Source organism: Rhinopithecus roxellana, chromosome 11 (assembly GCF_007565055.1).
Source record: "Rhinopithecus roxellana isolate Shanxi Qingling chromosome 11, ASM756505v1, whole genome shotgun sequence".
Classification (NCBI taxonomy): domain Eukaryota; kingdom Metazoa; phylum Chordata; class Mammalia; order Primates; family Cercopithecidae; genus Rhinopithecus; species Rhinopithecus roxellana.
In genome coordinates, this window is record NC_044559.1 from 53126294 (window position 1) to 53139485 (window position 13192).

Sequence of the window (13192 nt, forward strand, 5' to 3'; positions counted from 1 at the left end):
GCTACTCGGGAGGCTGAGGCAGGAGAATTGCTTGAACCCAGGAGGATGAGATTGCAGTGAGCCAAGATCATGACACTGCACTCCAACCTGGGTGACAGAGTGAGAATCCTTCTCAAAAAATTCTTTAAAAAAGAATTTCATGGCCAGGCGCGGTGGCTCAAGCCTGTAATCCCAGCATTTTGGGAGGCGGAGACAGGTGGATCACGAGATCAGGAGATCAAGACCATCCTAGCTAACATGGTGAAACCCCGTCTCTACTAAAAAAATACAAAAAAAACTAGCCGGGCCATGTGGCGGGCGGCTGTAGTCCCAGTTACTCGGGAGGCTGAGGCAGGAGAATGGCGTAAACCCGGGATGCAGAGCTTGCAGTGAGCTGAGATCCGGCCATTGCACTCCAGCCTGGGTGACAGAGTGAGACTCCGCCTCAAAAAAAAAAAAAACATTTCACAATGCAATCACAAGTATTAACTGCAGAATAAACCAAACTGAGGTAATAATCTCAGAACTTGAAGACTGGTTATCTGAAATAAGACAGACAAAAATAATGAAAAAACCTCCAAGAAGTGTGGAATTATGTAAAGAGGCCAAATCTATGAATCACTGGCAACCCTGAAAGGGAAGGGGAGAAACCAAACAACTTGGAAAACGTATTTCAGGATCTCGTTCATGAAAACTTCCCCAACCTTGCTAGAGGGGCCAACAGTCAAATTCAGAAAATACAGAGAACCCCTGCAAAATTCTATACAAAAAGATCATCCTCAAAATGTCTGACATAATCATCAGATTTTCCAAGGTCAAAATGAAAGAAAGAATGTTAAAGGCAGCTAGAGAGAAAGGGCAGGTCACCTACAAAGGGAACCCCATCAGCCTAACAGCAGACCTCTCAGCTGAAACCCTACAAGCAAGAGGAGATTGGGGGCCTATATTCAACATTCCTAAAGAAAAAAATCTTCACCCAAGAACTCAATATTCAGCCAAACTAAGCTTCCTAAGTAAAGGAGAGAGAAGATCCTTTTCAGATAAGGAAATATTGAGGGAATTCATTACCACCAGGCCTGCCTAAAAAAGATCTTGAAAGGAGCACTAAATACAGAAACAAAAGACCAGCTAATACAAAAATGCACTTAAATACACAGACTAGTGGCACTATAAAGCAACCACACAAACACACCAGCATAATAAGCAGCTAACAGCACAGGGAAACAGGATCAAATCCACACAGATCAACACTAATCTTGAATAGAAATGGGCTAAATGACCCACTTAAAAGACACAGAGTGGCAAGCTGGATACAAAACCAAGACCCAATACTATGCTGTCTTCAAGAGACCCATCTCACACGTAATGACACTCATAGGCTCAAAACAAAGGGACGGAGGAAAATCTACCAAGCAAACAGAAAACAAAAAGCTGGGGTAGGAATCCTAACTTCAGACAAAACATTTCAAACCAACAAAGATCAAAAAAGACAAAGAAAGGCATATATGGTAGAGAGTTCAATTTAGCAAGAAGACCTAACTGTCCTAAATATATATGCACCCAACACAGGAGCTCCCGGATTCATAAAACAAGTTCTTGGAGACCTACAAAGAGACACAGGCTCCCACACGATACTAGTGGGAGACTTCAACACTCCACTGGCAGTATTAGACAGGTCATTGAGGCAGAAAATTAACAAGGATATTCAGGACCTAAACTCAACATTGGACTAAATGGATCTAGTAGAACTACTTATAGAACTCTCCACCCGAAACAACAGACTATACATTCTTCTCATTGCCACATGGCATATACTCTAAAATCACATAATTGGACATAAACCAATTCTCAATACATATAAAAGAACCAAAATCATACCAAACATACCCTCAGACCACAGCACAATAAAAAAAAAAAAAAGTCAAGACTATGAAAATCACGCAAAACCATGCAATTACATAGAAATTAAACAACATGGCCCTGAATGACTTTTGGGTAAAATTAAGGCAGAAATCAAGAAGTTATTTGAAAATAAGGAGAACAAAGATACAACACACCAGAATCACTGGGAGACAGCTAAGGCAGTGTTAAGAGGGAAATTCATAGCACTAAATGCCCATATTAAAAAGTCAGAAAAATCTCCAATTAACAACCTAAATTCACAAGTGAAAGAATTAGAGAAGAAAGAATAAATCAACCCCAAAGCTAGTAGATGAGAAATAACAAAAATCAGAGCTGAACTGAAGGAAATTGAGACATATAAAACCATTCAAAGAATCAACAAATCCAGGAGCTGTTTTTTAAAAAAAAAAAAATAATAAAATAGGCCACTAGTTGGATTAATAAAGAAGAAAAGAGAGAAGATCCAAATAAACATAATTACAGATGATGAAGGGAATGTTAGCACTGACCCACAGAAATAAAAGCAGCCATCAGAAACTACTATGAACACCTCTACACACACAAACTAGGAAAGCTAGAAGAGATGAATAAATTCCTGCACCCATACACCCTCCCAGGACTGAGCCAAGAAGAAATTGATTCCCTGAACAAATAATGAGCTCTGAAATCGAATCCATAATAAATAGCCTACCAACCAAAAAAACTTCAGGACCTGATGGATTCACAGCCGAATTCTACCAGATGTACAAAGAAGAGCTGGTACAATTCCTACAGAAACTATTCCAAAAAATTGAGGAGGAGGAATTCCTCCCCAGCTCATTCTATGAGGCCAGCATCATCTTGACACCAAAACCTGGCAGAGACACAACAAACAAAGAAAACTTCATCCCTGGGATGCAAGGTTGGTTCAACATATGCAAATCAATAAGTGTGATTCATCACATAAACAGGACGAAAGACAAAAACCAGATGATTTTCTCACTAGATGCAGAAAAAGGCTTTCCATAAAATCCAACACCTCTTCATGTTAAAAACTCTCAATAAACTCAGTGTTGAGGGAACATACCTCAAACTAATAAGAGCCATCTATGACAAGCCCACTGCCAACACGATGCTGAATGGGCAAAAGCTGGAAGCATCCCCTTGAAAACCGGCACAAGACAAGGATGCCCTCTCTCACCACTTCTATTCAACGTAGTACTAGAAGTCCTAGCCAAAGCAATCAGGCAAGAGAAAGAAATACAGGGTACCCAAATACGAAGAAAGGAAGTCAAACTATCCCCATTTGCAAACAACGTGATTCTATATCTAGAAAACCCCATAGTTGGCCCCAAAGCTCCTCCAGCTGATAAACAACTTCACCAAAGTTGCAGGATACAAAATAAATGTACAAAAATCACTAGCATTTCTATACACCAACAACAGCCAAATCAAGATCCAAATCAGAAAGGCAATACCATTCACAACTGCCACAAAAAGAATAAAGCATCTAGGAATAGAGCTAACCAGGGAGGTGACAGATCTCTACAATGAGAATTATAAAACACTGCTCAAAGAGGTCAGAGAAGATACAAACAAATGGAAAAACACCCCATGCTTGTGGATAGGAAGAATCAATATAGTTAAATGGCCATACTGCCCAGAGCACCTTACAGATTCAATGCCCAGAGCACCTTACAGATTCAATGCTATTCCTGTCAAACTATCAATGACATTCTTCACAGAACTAGAAAAAAAAACTATTTCAAAATTCGTATGGAACCAAAAAAGAGCCCAAATAGCCAAGGTAATCCTAAGCAAAAAGAAGAAAGCTGGAATCATCACGTTGCCCAACTTCAAATGATACTGCAAGTCTACAGTTACCAAAACAGCATGGTACTGGTACAAAAACAGGCACATAGACCAACGGAACAGAATAGAGATCTCAGAAATAAGACCACACATCTACAACCATCTGATCTTCAACAAAGCTGACAAAAACAAACAATGGGAAAAAGACTCCATATTCAATAAATGGTGCTGGGATAGCTGGCTAGCCATTTGCAGAAGACTGAACCTGGACCCCTTTCTTACACCATGTACAAAAATTCAACTCAAGATGGATTAAAGACTTAAATGTAAAACCCAAAACTATAAAAATCATGGAAGACAACCTAGGTAATACCATCCTGGACATAGGAACAGGCAAGTATTTCATAACAAAGACACCAAAAGTAACCGCAACAAAAGCAAAAATTGACAAGTGGGACCTAATTAAACTGAAGGTTTCTGCACAGCAAAAGGAACTATCAACAGAGTAAACAGACAACCTACAGAATGGGAGACAATAGTTGCAAACTATGCGTCTGACAAAGGTCTAATATCCAGCATCTACAAGGAACTTAAACAAATTTACAAGAGAAAAACAAACAATCCCAATAAAAAGTAGACAAAGGACAAGAACAGACACTTCTCAAAAGAAGGCACACACACAGCCAACAAGTATGTGAGAAAAAGCCCAGTACCACCGATCATTAGAACAATGCAAGTAAAAACCACAATGAGATACCATCTCACACAGGTCAGAAAGGCTGTGACTAAAATGTCAAAAAATAACAGATGCTGTTGAAGTTGCAGAGAAAAGAGAACGCTTGTACACTGTTGGTGGGAGTGTAAATTAGTCCAACCATTGCAGAAAGCAGCATGGAGATACCTCAAAGAGCTAAAAGCAGAACTACCGTCTGACCCAGCAAACCCATTACTGGGTATATATCCAGAGGAATAGAAATCTTTCCACCATGAAGACACGAGCACGCAAATGTTCATTGCAGCACTGTTCACAATAGCAAAGACATGGAATCAACCTAAATGCCCACCAATGGCAGAGTGGATACAGAAAATGCGGTACATATGTACCATGGAATACTATGCAGCTGTAAAAAAGGAGATTGTGTCTTCTGTGGGAAAATGGATGGAGCTGGAGGCTATTATTCTTAGCAAACTAACACAGGAACAAAACACCAAATACCTCATGTTCTTACTTATAAGTGGGAGTGAAATGATGAGAACTTACGAACACTAAGAAGGGAACCACAGACACTGGGGTCTGGTTGAGTGGGGAGGGTGGGAGGAGGGAGAGGAGCAGAAAAGGTAACTGTTGGGTACTGGGCTTAGTACCTGGGTGATGAAATAATCTGTACCACCAACCCCCGTGACATGTGTTTACCTACGTAATAAACCTTCACGTTACCCCAAACCTAAAATAAGAGTTAAAAAAAAATAAAAACCTGCTTATAACAAAGGCTGAACAGAGCTCACAGCCAAGGCAACCTGGAAGGGTGTCCCGGCTGGCTGCTCCCAGCTTGGCTGAAGTGAACTCTGAAGTTGTGTTTTGTGCCTCAGTTTCCTCCTTTGGGTCCACAGAGATGTGCAGCCTGATGAAGGGTGGTGGCCAAGGTGCCCCCAGGGCCCAGAGCCTCCTCTCCAGCCGTGCCTCCCCCCGGCACCTCTCAGGCTCAAACCCGGAAGCTCATCGGATCTCGTTGCTTGGGGTTTTCCAGAGTGTGGCCTCCAGACCCCTCTCCTGCAGGGCAGTGTTTCCCAGAAAGTTCCCACCTGGATCCTATCACTGCTGTCTCCCTGAGGACTCCCGTCCTGGGGCCTCTCCGGGGGTCCCACTGTCCACCTCATTGCCATAACCGTGGAGTTATCACAGGCCTCCTCATGAATAACAGAAGATACTCCCGTCACTCAGAACCTTCCTGGGGTCAGGGATCCCCATCGCACACACCCCGACAAACCAAGTGTGTTTCATAAAATACCACAAACAAAGAAAAGAGGGGTGAATTCCTGGGGGCAAGGGGCATCAGCTGGGCGTGGTGGCAGGCGCCTATAATCCCAGCAACTCAGGAGGCTGAGGCAGGAGAATTGCTTGAACCCGGGATGTGGAGGTTGCAGTGAACCGAGATTGCGCCCCTGCACTCCAGCCTGGGCTACAGAGCAAGACTCCGTCTCAAAACAAACAAACAAAAAAATAGTGCCAAAGGAGCAAACTAAAACTCTCTGGAGGAAAATAAAGTAACCCTAGGCCTCAAGTAATTTCCAAGAATACTTTTGCAAACACAGTAGCCAGCACACAATTTAAAATAATCAGGCACCCAAAGAGAAAAGATCACACCCATAAAAGCCAGCAAGAAACAGCAGACAACAGGAGAGACGCAGGGGCTGCAGCTCATGGAGCTCTCAGACAGGCTTGTGAAGGTGACCCGCGCTTGCCCACTATGCTCAACAACACACAGGAATCAGTCACTCAAAGCCAAAGTCCCTGGAAATCCGCATGATTTTGAGCCCTTACGGGAATCAACAACGGGACCTGACTCACAGGACAGGCAGCTGCAACCTTTGTTCCCTGTTTGCAGATCAGCCTTTTCTTGACCAACATTGTTTTGTAAAATGTAGAACACTGAAGGCGCCTGGGAAGACCCTTCCTCTTCCCTCCTGATCTTCGTTAGAGATTAACTCGCCTTTCTTCCCTGACTGACAGAGACCTCGTGACCACCACCTAGTGTAAGGCTGTATGCTAAATATGCTCTTCTAAGTGGAAAACAGAAAACAAACAAGGTATAACTAATCAAATTGCTATCCCTCATGCGCCAGCCTTGCATGAAAAATGCTGTAACCCTTTTAAAGCTCTCTGTTTTCTGCGTATAGAAGGGAGACCTTAACGTTTTGGCTTTTTCTTTGGAGTGTGTGTTATCCGGATGGCTATTTTCAGCTTCACGCTTGAATATACTCTTTTAAACTGGATTCTGATCCTTTCGATGTCTGAGAGTTGACAGACATGGAAACTAAGGTTGAGAATGTTGGCAGAGAATCAGAAACCATTAAAATTTTAAAATAAAAGGCCTGAAAAAGAAATAATGGAAAAAATCCAATGAATGCATTTAATGGTAGATTAGACATAAAGAGACTTTGTGAACTGGAAGATGGACCATCTGAAAACACCCAGAATAAACCTAAAAGATAAACTACAGAATAGAGGGCAAAAGACACACAGTGCAATGTGCACAGATCCATCACGCGTGTGTCCCTGGACTCCATGAACGCCAGGACGAGCTGGGCAGAACCGTCTGTCACACATGCGTCCCTGGAGTCCACGAACGCCGGGACGAGCTGGGAGCCGAGAGAGAGAGAGAACAGGAGGGAACGCTGAAACAGCGTCTAATGACAGAATGGTGAAAACTTTCCCAAACTGATTAAAAACACAAGCCATGGATTCCAGCAGGTCTACATGAGGAGGGAGAGAGACCCTCTCATATTGTTTTATATTGTTTTATACTCAGTACCTGTTTTAAGAAAAAACAAGAAAGTAAAACCAAAGACAGGCAGCCCAGAGCCCAAAACCAGGCCTGGGCCTGCCTGGCCTAAACCCAGTAGTTAAAAATCAACTCATGACTTAGAAACTGATATTATTCATAGATTCCAGGCACTATATAAAAGAACATAGTGAAGCTCCCGGCCCTGCTGTGTTTCTCTCTGACCACCGGTGTATGCCGCCCCTGTCATGTACCCCTTGCTTGCTCAAATCCATCATGACGCTTTCATGTGAAATCTTTAGTGTTGTGAGCCCTTAAAAGGGACAGAAATTGTGCACTCAGGGAGCTCGGATTTTGAGGCAGTAGCTTGCCGATGCTCCCAGATGAATAAAGCCCTTCCTTCTACAACTCAGTGTCTGGGAGGTTTTGTCTGCAGCTCATCCTGCTACATATAAACTTCCAACTAATATAGAATAGAAATGAAACAGTACAATAATAACTAATACAAAATAAGTCAGAAAGAAAAGGGAGCAGAGAACAAGTGGAAAACAGAAAACACTCAACAAATGGTAGATTGAGGCCAGGCGCAGTGGCTCGCGCCTGTCATCCCAGCACTTTGGGAGGCCAAGGCAGGTAGATCACTTGAGGTCAGGAGTTCAAGACCAGCCTGGGCAATATGGCGAAACCTGGTTTCTACTAAAAATACAACAATTAGCCAGGCATGGTGGCACATGCCTGTAACCCCAGCTACTCCGGAGGTTGAGGTGGAAGAATCACTTGAACCCGGGAGGTGGAGGCTGCAGTGAGCCAAGATATGCCACTGCACTCAAGCCTGAGTGACAGAGTGAGTGTCTGTCTCAAAAAGAAGGAAGGAAGGAAGGAAGGAAGGAAGGAAGGAAGGAAGGAAGGAAGGAAGGAAGGAAGGAAGGAAGGAAGGAAGGAAGGAAGGGCGGGCGAGCTGGGCGCGGTGGCTCATGCCTGTAATCCCAGCACGTTGGGAGGCCGAGGCGGGCGGATCATGAGGTCAGGAGATCGAGACCATCCTGGCTAACACGGTGAAACCCCGTCTCTACTAAAATACAAAAAAATTAGCCGGGCGTGGTGGCAGGCACCTGTAGTCCCAGCTACTCGAGAGGCTGAGGCAGGAGAATGGTGTAAACCCAGGAGGCGGAGCTTGCAGTGAGCCAAGATCTTGCCACTGCACTGCAGCCCGGGCGACAGAGTGAAACTCCGTCTCAAAAAAAGAAAAAAAAAGGAAAGAAAGAAAAGATAAGAAAAAGGGTGAAAATCAGTGAGTTATACAATCATCTCAAGAATTTAGGAAAATAATAACAAATTAACCAAAAATAGAGGAATGAAATCATAAAGGTAAGAACAGTGGCCAGGTGCGGTGGCTCACATCTATAATCCTAGCACTTTGGGAGGCCGAGGCAGGCAGATTGCCTGAGCTCAGGAGTTCGAAACCAGCCTGGGCAACATGGTAAAATCCTGTCTCTACTAAAAATACAAAAAAATTAGCCGGGCATGGTGGCATGCACCTGTAGTCCCAGCAACACGGGAGCTGAGGCAGGAGAATCGCTTGAACCCAGGAGGTAGAGGTTGCAGTGAGCGGAGATTGCACCACTGCACTCCAGTCTGGGCAACAGAGTGAGACTCCGTCTCCAAAATAAGTAAATAAATAAATAAGAGCAGAAACTAACAAAATAAAAAATGTACATCCTTTAAAAGGGTTCATAAAATCAAGATAGTCCTGGCAAATCCAATCAAGAAAAAAGAAAGAAGGCACAAGCAACAAATGTCAGGAATTAGAGGGGGCTATTCCTTCAGACCCTACAGAAATTAAAGGGTAAAGAGCAGACAGATAATACATGCGAGTTGGTGCCAATAACGTGGAAAAGAGAGAAATTCCTAGGAAATATGAAAGCTTATTTTTTAGAGATGGGGTCTCACTATGTTGGCCAGACTGGTCTTTAGCTCCTAGCCTCAAGTGATCCTACTGCCTCAGCCTCCCAAAATGCTGAGATTATAGGCCTGAGTCACTGTGCCTGGCCTGAAAGCATCTTAATAGTTGCATAAGTATTAAAGAATTGAATTCATAATTTGAAACCTTCGCATTTAAAAACAAATGCCTTTAGATCCAGTGATGGCCTCACCAGAGAATTCCATCAAACATTTAAGGAAAAAATAGTAGTAGTTTTACTAGAACTAGAACTCTCTCTGAGAATAGAGAAAGAAGAAACGCATCCCAATTATTTCATGAAGAAGCACAGTCTTGAGACTTGCAGCTAACAAGGACATTATAAGAAAGAGAAAGACACGCCACTGGCCAATGAAAATAAATGCAAAAGTTCTTACGCAAAATGTTAGTCAGCCACACCCAGCATGTTCAGTAAAAAGCCCATATCACAATCAGATGGAAGGAATGCAAAATTAGTTCAACATCAAACATTGACCCATGTAATCTAACACGTTATTGGAAGATGAGAGAAAGTCACATAATCATCTTAGTAGATGCAGAAAACACATTTGATAAAATCCAGCGCCTATTTGTGATTTAATAAAACCCTTGGCAAATTAGCAAGAGAAGGAGACTTAATTAATCTGCTAAAGGGAGTTACAAAAACCTGAAGCAAAATTACACTTAATGGTGAAATGGAAAGCTGGCTTTCTCTCCCACGGGGAACTCAGCAGAGTGGATGGCCACTACACCTGCTATTCTGTTGTTTAGGAAGCCCTGGCAGGGATAGTGAGGAGGAGGAAGAAAGACACATGAGAAGGATTAGTAATGAAGAAGTCAGCCTGACATTATTCTCAGATGATATGGTTGCTTACATAGAAAATCCAAAGCAATGTGAAGATCCGAATTAATAAGCAGGTTTAGCAAAGTTGCCAGATACAACGTCATTATGCAAAAACCAACTTTATTTTATAGGCCAGCACTAAACAGAAAATAAGTGCTTTGCAAAGACAGAATCTACAGTAGCACCACAAAATATCAGACATTCATGCTAAACAGAATAGACGATGCCTAAGGCCTTTTCACAGAAAACTACAAAATATCACTGAGAGAACACGATGATGATCTGAACATGTGGAAGGAGATGCATGTTCACGGGTGAGGAAGCTGTGCAGGTCAGCGCAACCCCAGCCATACTCCGAGGCACACGACATGCTGCTTCCAGGTGGGTCTCAAAATGCAGAGGACCGCGGGCAGCCAGGACCTTCTTGAAGAAGAAGGAGGCGGGGGAAGAGACAGGGGTGGGCTCTGCGGGGACTTCTGTGTCTGTTGCAGAACTGATAGAAAGACGGATGGGAAAGGACGTGGTCTAGAAACAGACTCACACCTGGGCACACTCCACCCAGTAGAAGCCAGGCTGGCAAAGCGGAGGATGAAGGTCACCTTCCCAACACCCGCCCCCGTGCCCAGCCATCGCCAGTGCGGGGAAAACAGGAACTTCATACATGTGTAATGTAGGACCTGGCAACCCCACTCTAAAGATAGGCCCCACAGAAACACAGGCACCCGAACAAAAGATGCCCCAAATCTAGAAGCCACCCAAGTGCCCACCAGCAGTGGAAAGAGAATCGAGACTGTGGAATATTCGTGTAATTTAATACAATCCAGTAACAATAATCAATCAATTACTACTGCCCATAACAACATGGTTGAACCTCAGAGACAGTGAGTGAGGAAAAATGCACGCACACACACAAATACACACACACACAAACACACACACACACAAACACACACATACACAAATATACACACATACACACAAATACACACATACACACACAAATACACAAATACACGTACACACAAATATACACATACACACAAATACACATACACACACAAATACACACACAAATACAAATACAAACACACACACAAATACACATACACAAATACACACATACACACACAAATACACATACACACAAATATGCACATACACACGCAAATACACACACACACAAATACACATATACATGCACACACACAAATACACACACACAAATTCACATACGAATACACACACACAAATACACTCACACACAGGTGGACGGGGGGCTCCGTCTGCTCCCAGCTGCCCTGGTTACCCTGTGGGGTGAGCCTGGCAGGACACGGCCAGCCCAGCAAACAGAGACAAAGTGAGGAGGCCGTGTTGCTGCCAGAGCCACAGGGCAGCTCCCTGCAGAAGCCGGTCATGGTCCACCGCCATTTACTTCAACATTTACTTTTTTCTGTATTAAATATCTGATTTATTGAAAATTACATGTGTGTTTGCTGCAAAGTGTGATGAGGAGTTAACAGAAACTAGGGCATAAAAATAATTCATCATCAGATACAATCTGGGCAAAAACCAGATGGCTATGATGCGTCTAAGGAAAAATGTTAGCATGAAGATCTCCGACCGTTAAAGAAGACTGTGTTTACAGATTCTTTAAATGACTGACAGTAGGTATCAAAACCATTTTGGCATTTAGCTTCCTAGATACATTTACAGGAGTGACTAACAGTTTTATTTCAAAATGTGAGTATTTACATCACACCAGAAATGACATTATTAGCCATTATTTACATGTCTGGATTTTTAAAGAAACGTAGATGTTGACGTCAACACGTGCGAGTGGTTTGGCAGCTTTTCAGAATTGTTTTAGGGAAAATGAGAGCCAAGGCCCTGAAGACCCCTGCTCCACCCACCTCAGCCCAGTCCAGCTGAGCGCCAACTGCGGGAGACCGAGGGAGAAGGACAAGGCCGATCCTGACAGTGTCCAGGTGTAACAAGGGCCCGGCAACCCCTCCGAGCAAGGTCTCAGGAGAAGAATCTGGGTGTCCTACGCTGGGCCCCTCGTGGAGGAGGGAGGGTGGCCAGGGCCTGGGCAGGGAGGGAGGAACCAGGTTCTTCGCTCCAGCCAGGAGCCGCAGTTCAGGCAGTTGCCTCCAGCAGAGGGGAATGTCTGGTGGGAAAGGGCAGTGAGGTGGGGCAGAGGATGGGTAGAGGCCAGGGAAAAGTTGGAAGTAAGAGGACAAGAGTGCCACCAAGTCATGGGCCTGGACCACGGACCTGATCGTGCAGCCAGGAAGCCCCTCAGAATTCCGACACCACTGCAAGCGTCCTCAGGAGGAAGCCGTGCCAGCACATGCTGGGCACACAGGGCTGGCACCGAGAGGCAGGAGGGCTTGATGAGGAGGCCGTTCCTTGTGGCTCACGGAGGGCTCTTGGCTGTTTCTGTGTGGCACCCAGAAGCTGCTCACCAGCTCTAGAAGACATGGGGCATTGAATCCAGATCCTGGATGATCTCCATAACTGCGCCCTCATCCAACATAACTGAGGCGCCAGGACACAGGACCGACATCACACCCTCTGCTTGGGTCAAAGCTTTAGCACTGCAGGCGAGGGTGCGGGCACCTGGAATGACTCACAAAACGTCTGGAAGTTCCCACCACTCCCCGAAATAACAGAGATCAAAGCCCACAGATCTTTAAAGGAAAGCAGCAGGTGGGTAAAAGAAAGAGCCTGCGGCCCCTGCCCGAGGCTCCTCCCCACACGCCCACATGCCCCCCTCCTGAACAGAAGCAGCTCTGAGTGACCCAGGTGCGGGAAATGCCTGCTGAGGGGTTTTAGGCTGCAAGAACCGAAACTTCCGCCGCAGACTCCAGGAGCCCATGAATTCTGCATTTTACCAAATCGCATGCACTTCTTTCCAGGAGTGCTTGCTGTGTGGCTGCCCACCAAAGTATGGGGTTACCTTTGCCCCCTATTCAGTGTCTATGTCCTCACTCCTAAGCCTGCGAGGTGATGTGAGCACTCGGTGAAAAAGTCCTGTGTTTGTGGGGTCCCTGGTGCCTTCCCTTTGGGGTCACATCAGCCTGGCGTTCCCCCAGAGGCACAAGTCTGGGTGGCCAGAGGCGTCAGAGCCACATCCAGACCCGACAAAGGAGGCAGCCCCAGCCTTGCAGCAGAGGGCCTGGAAGCCCAGGGGCTCAGCTCCAATGTCCAGGTCTG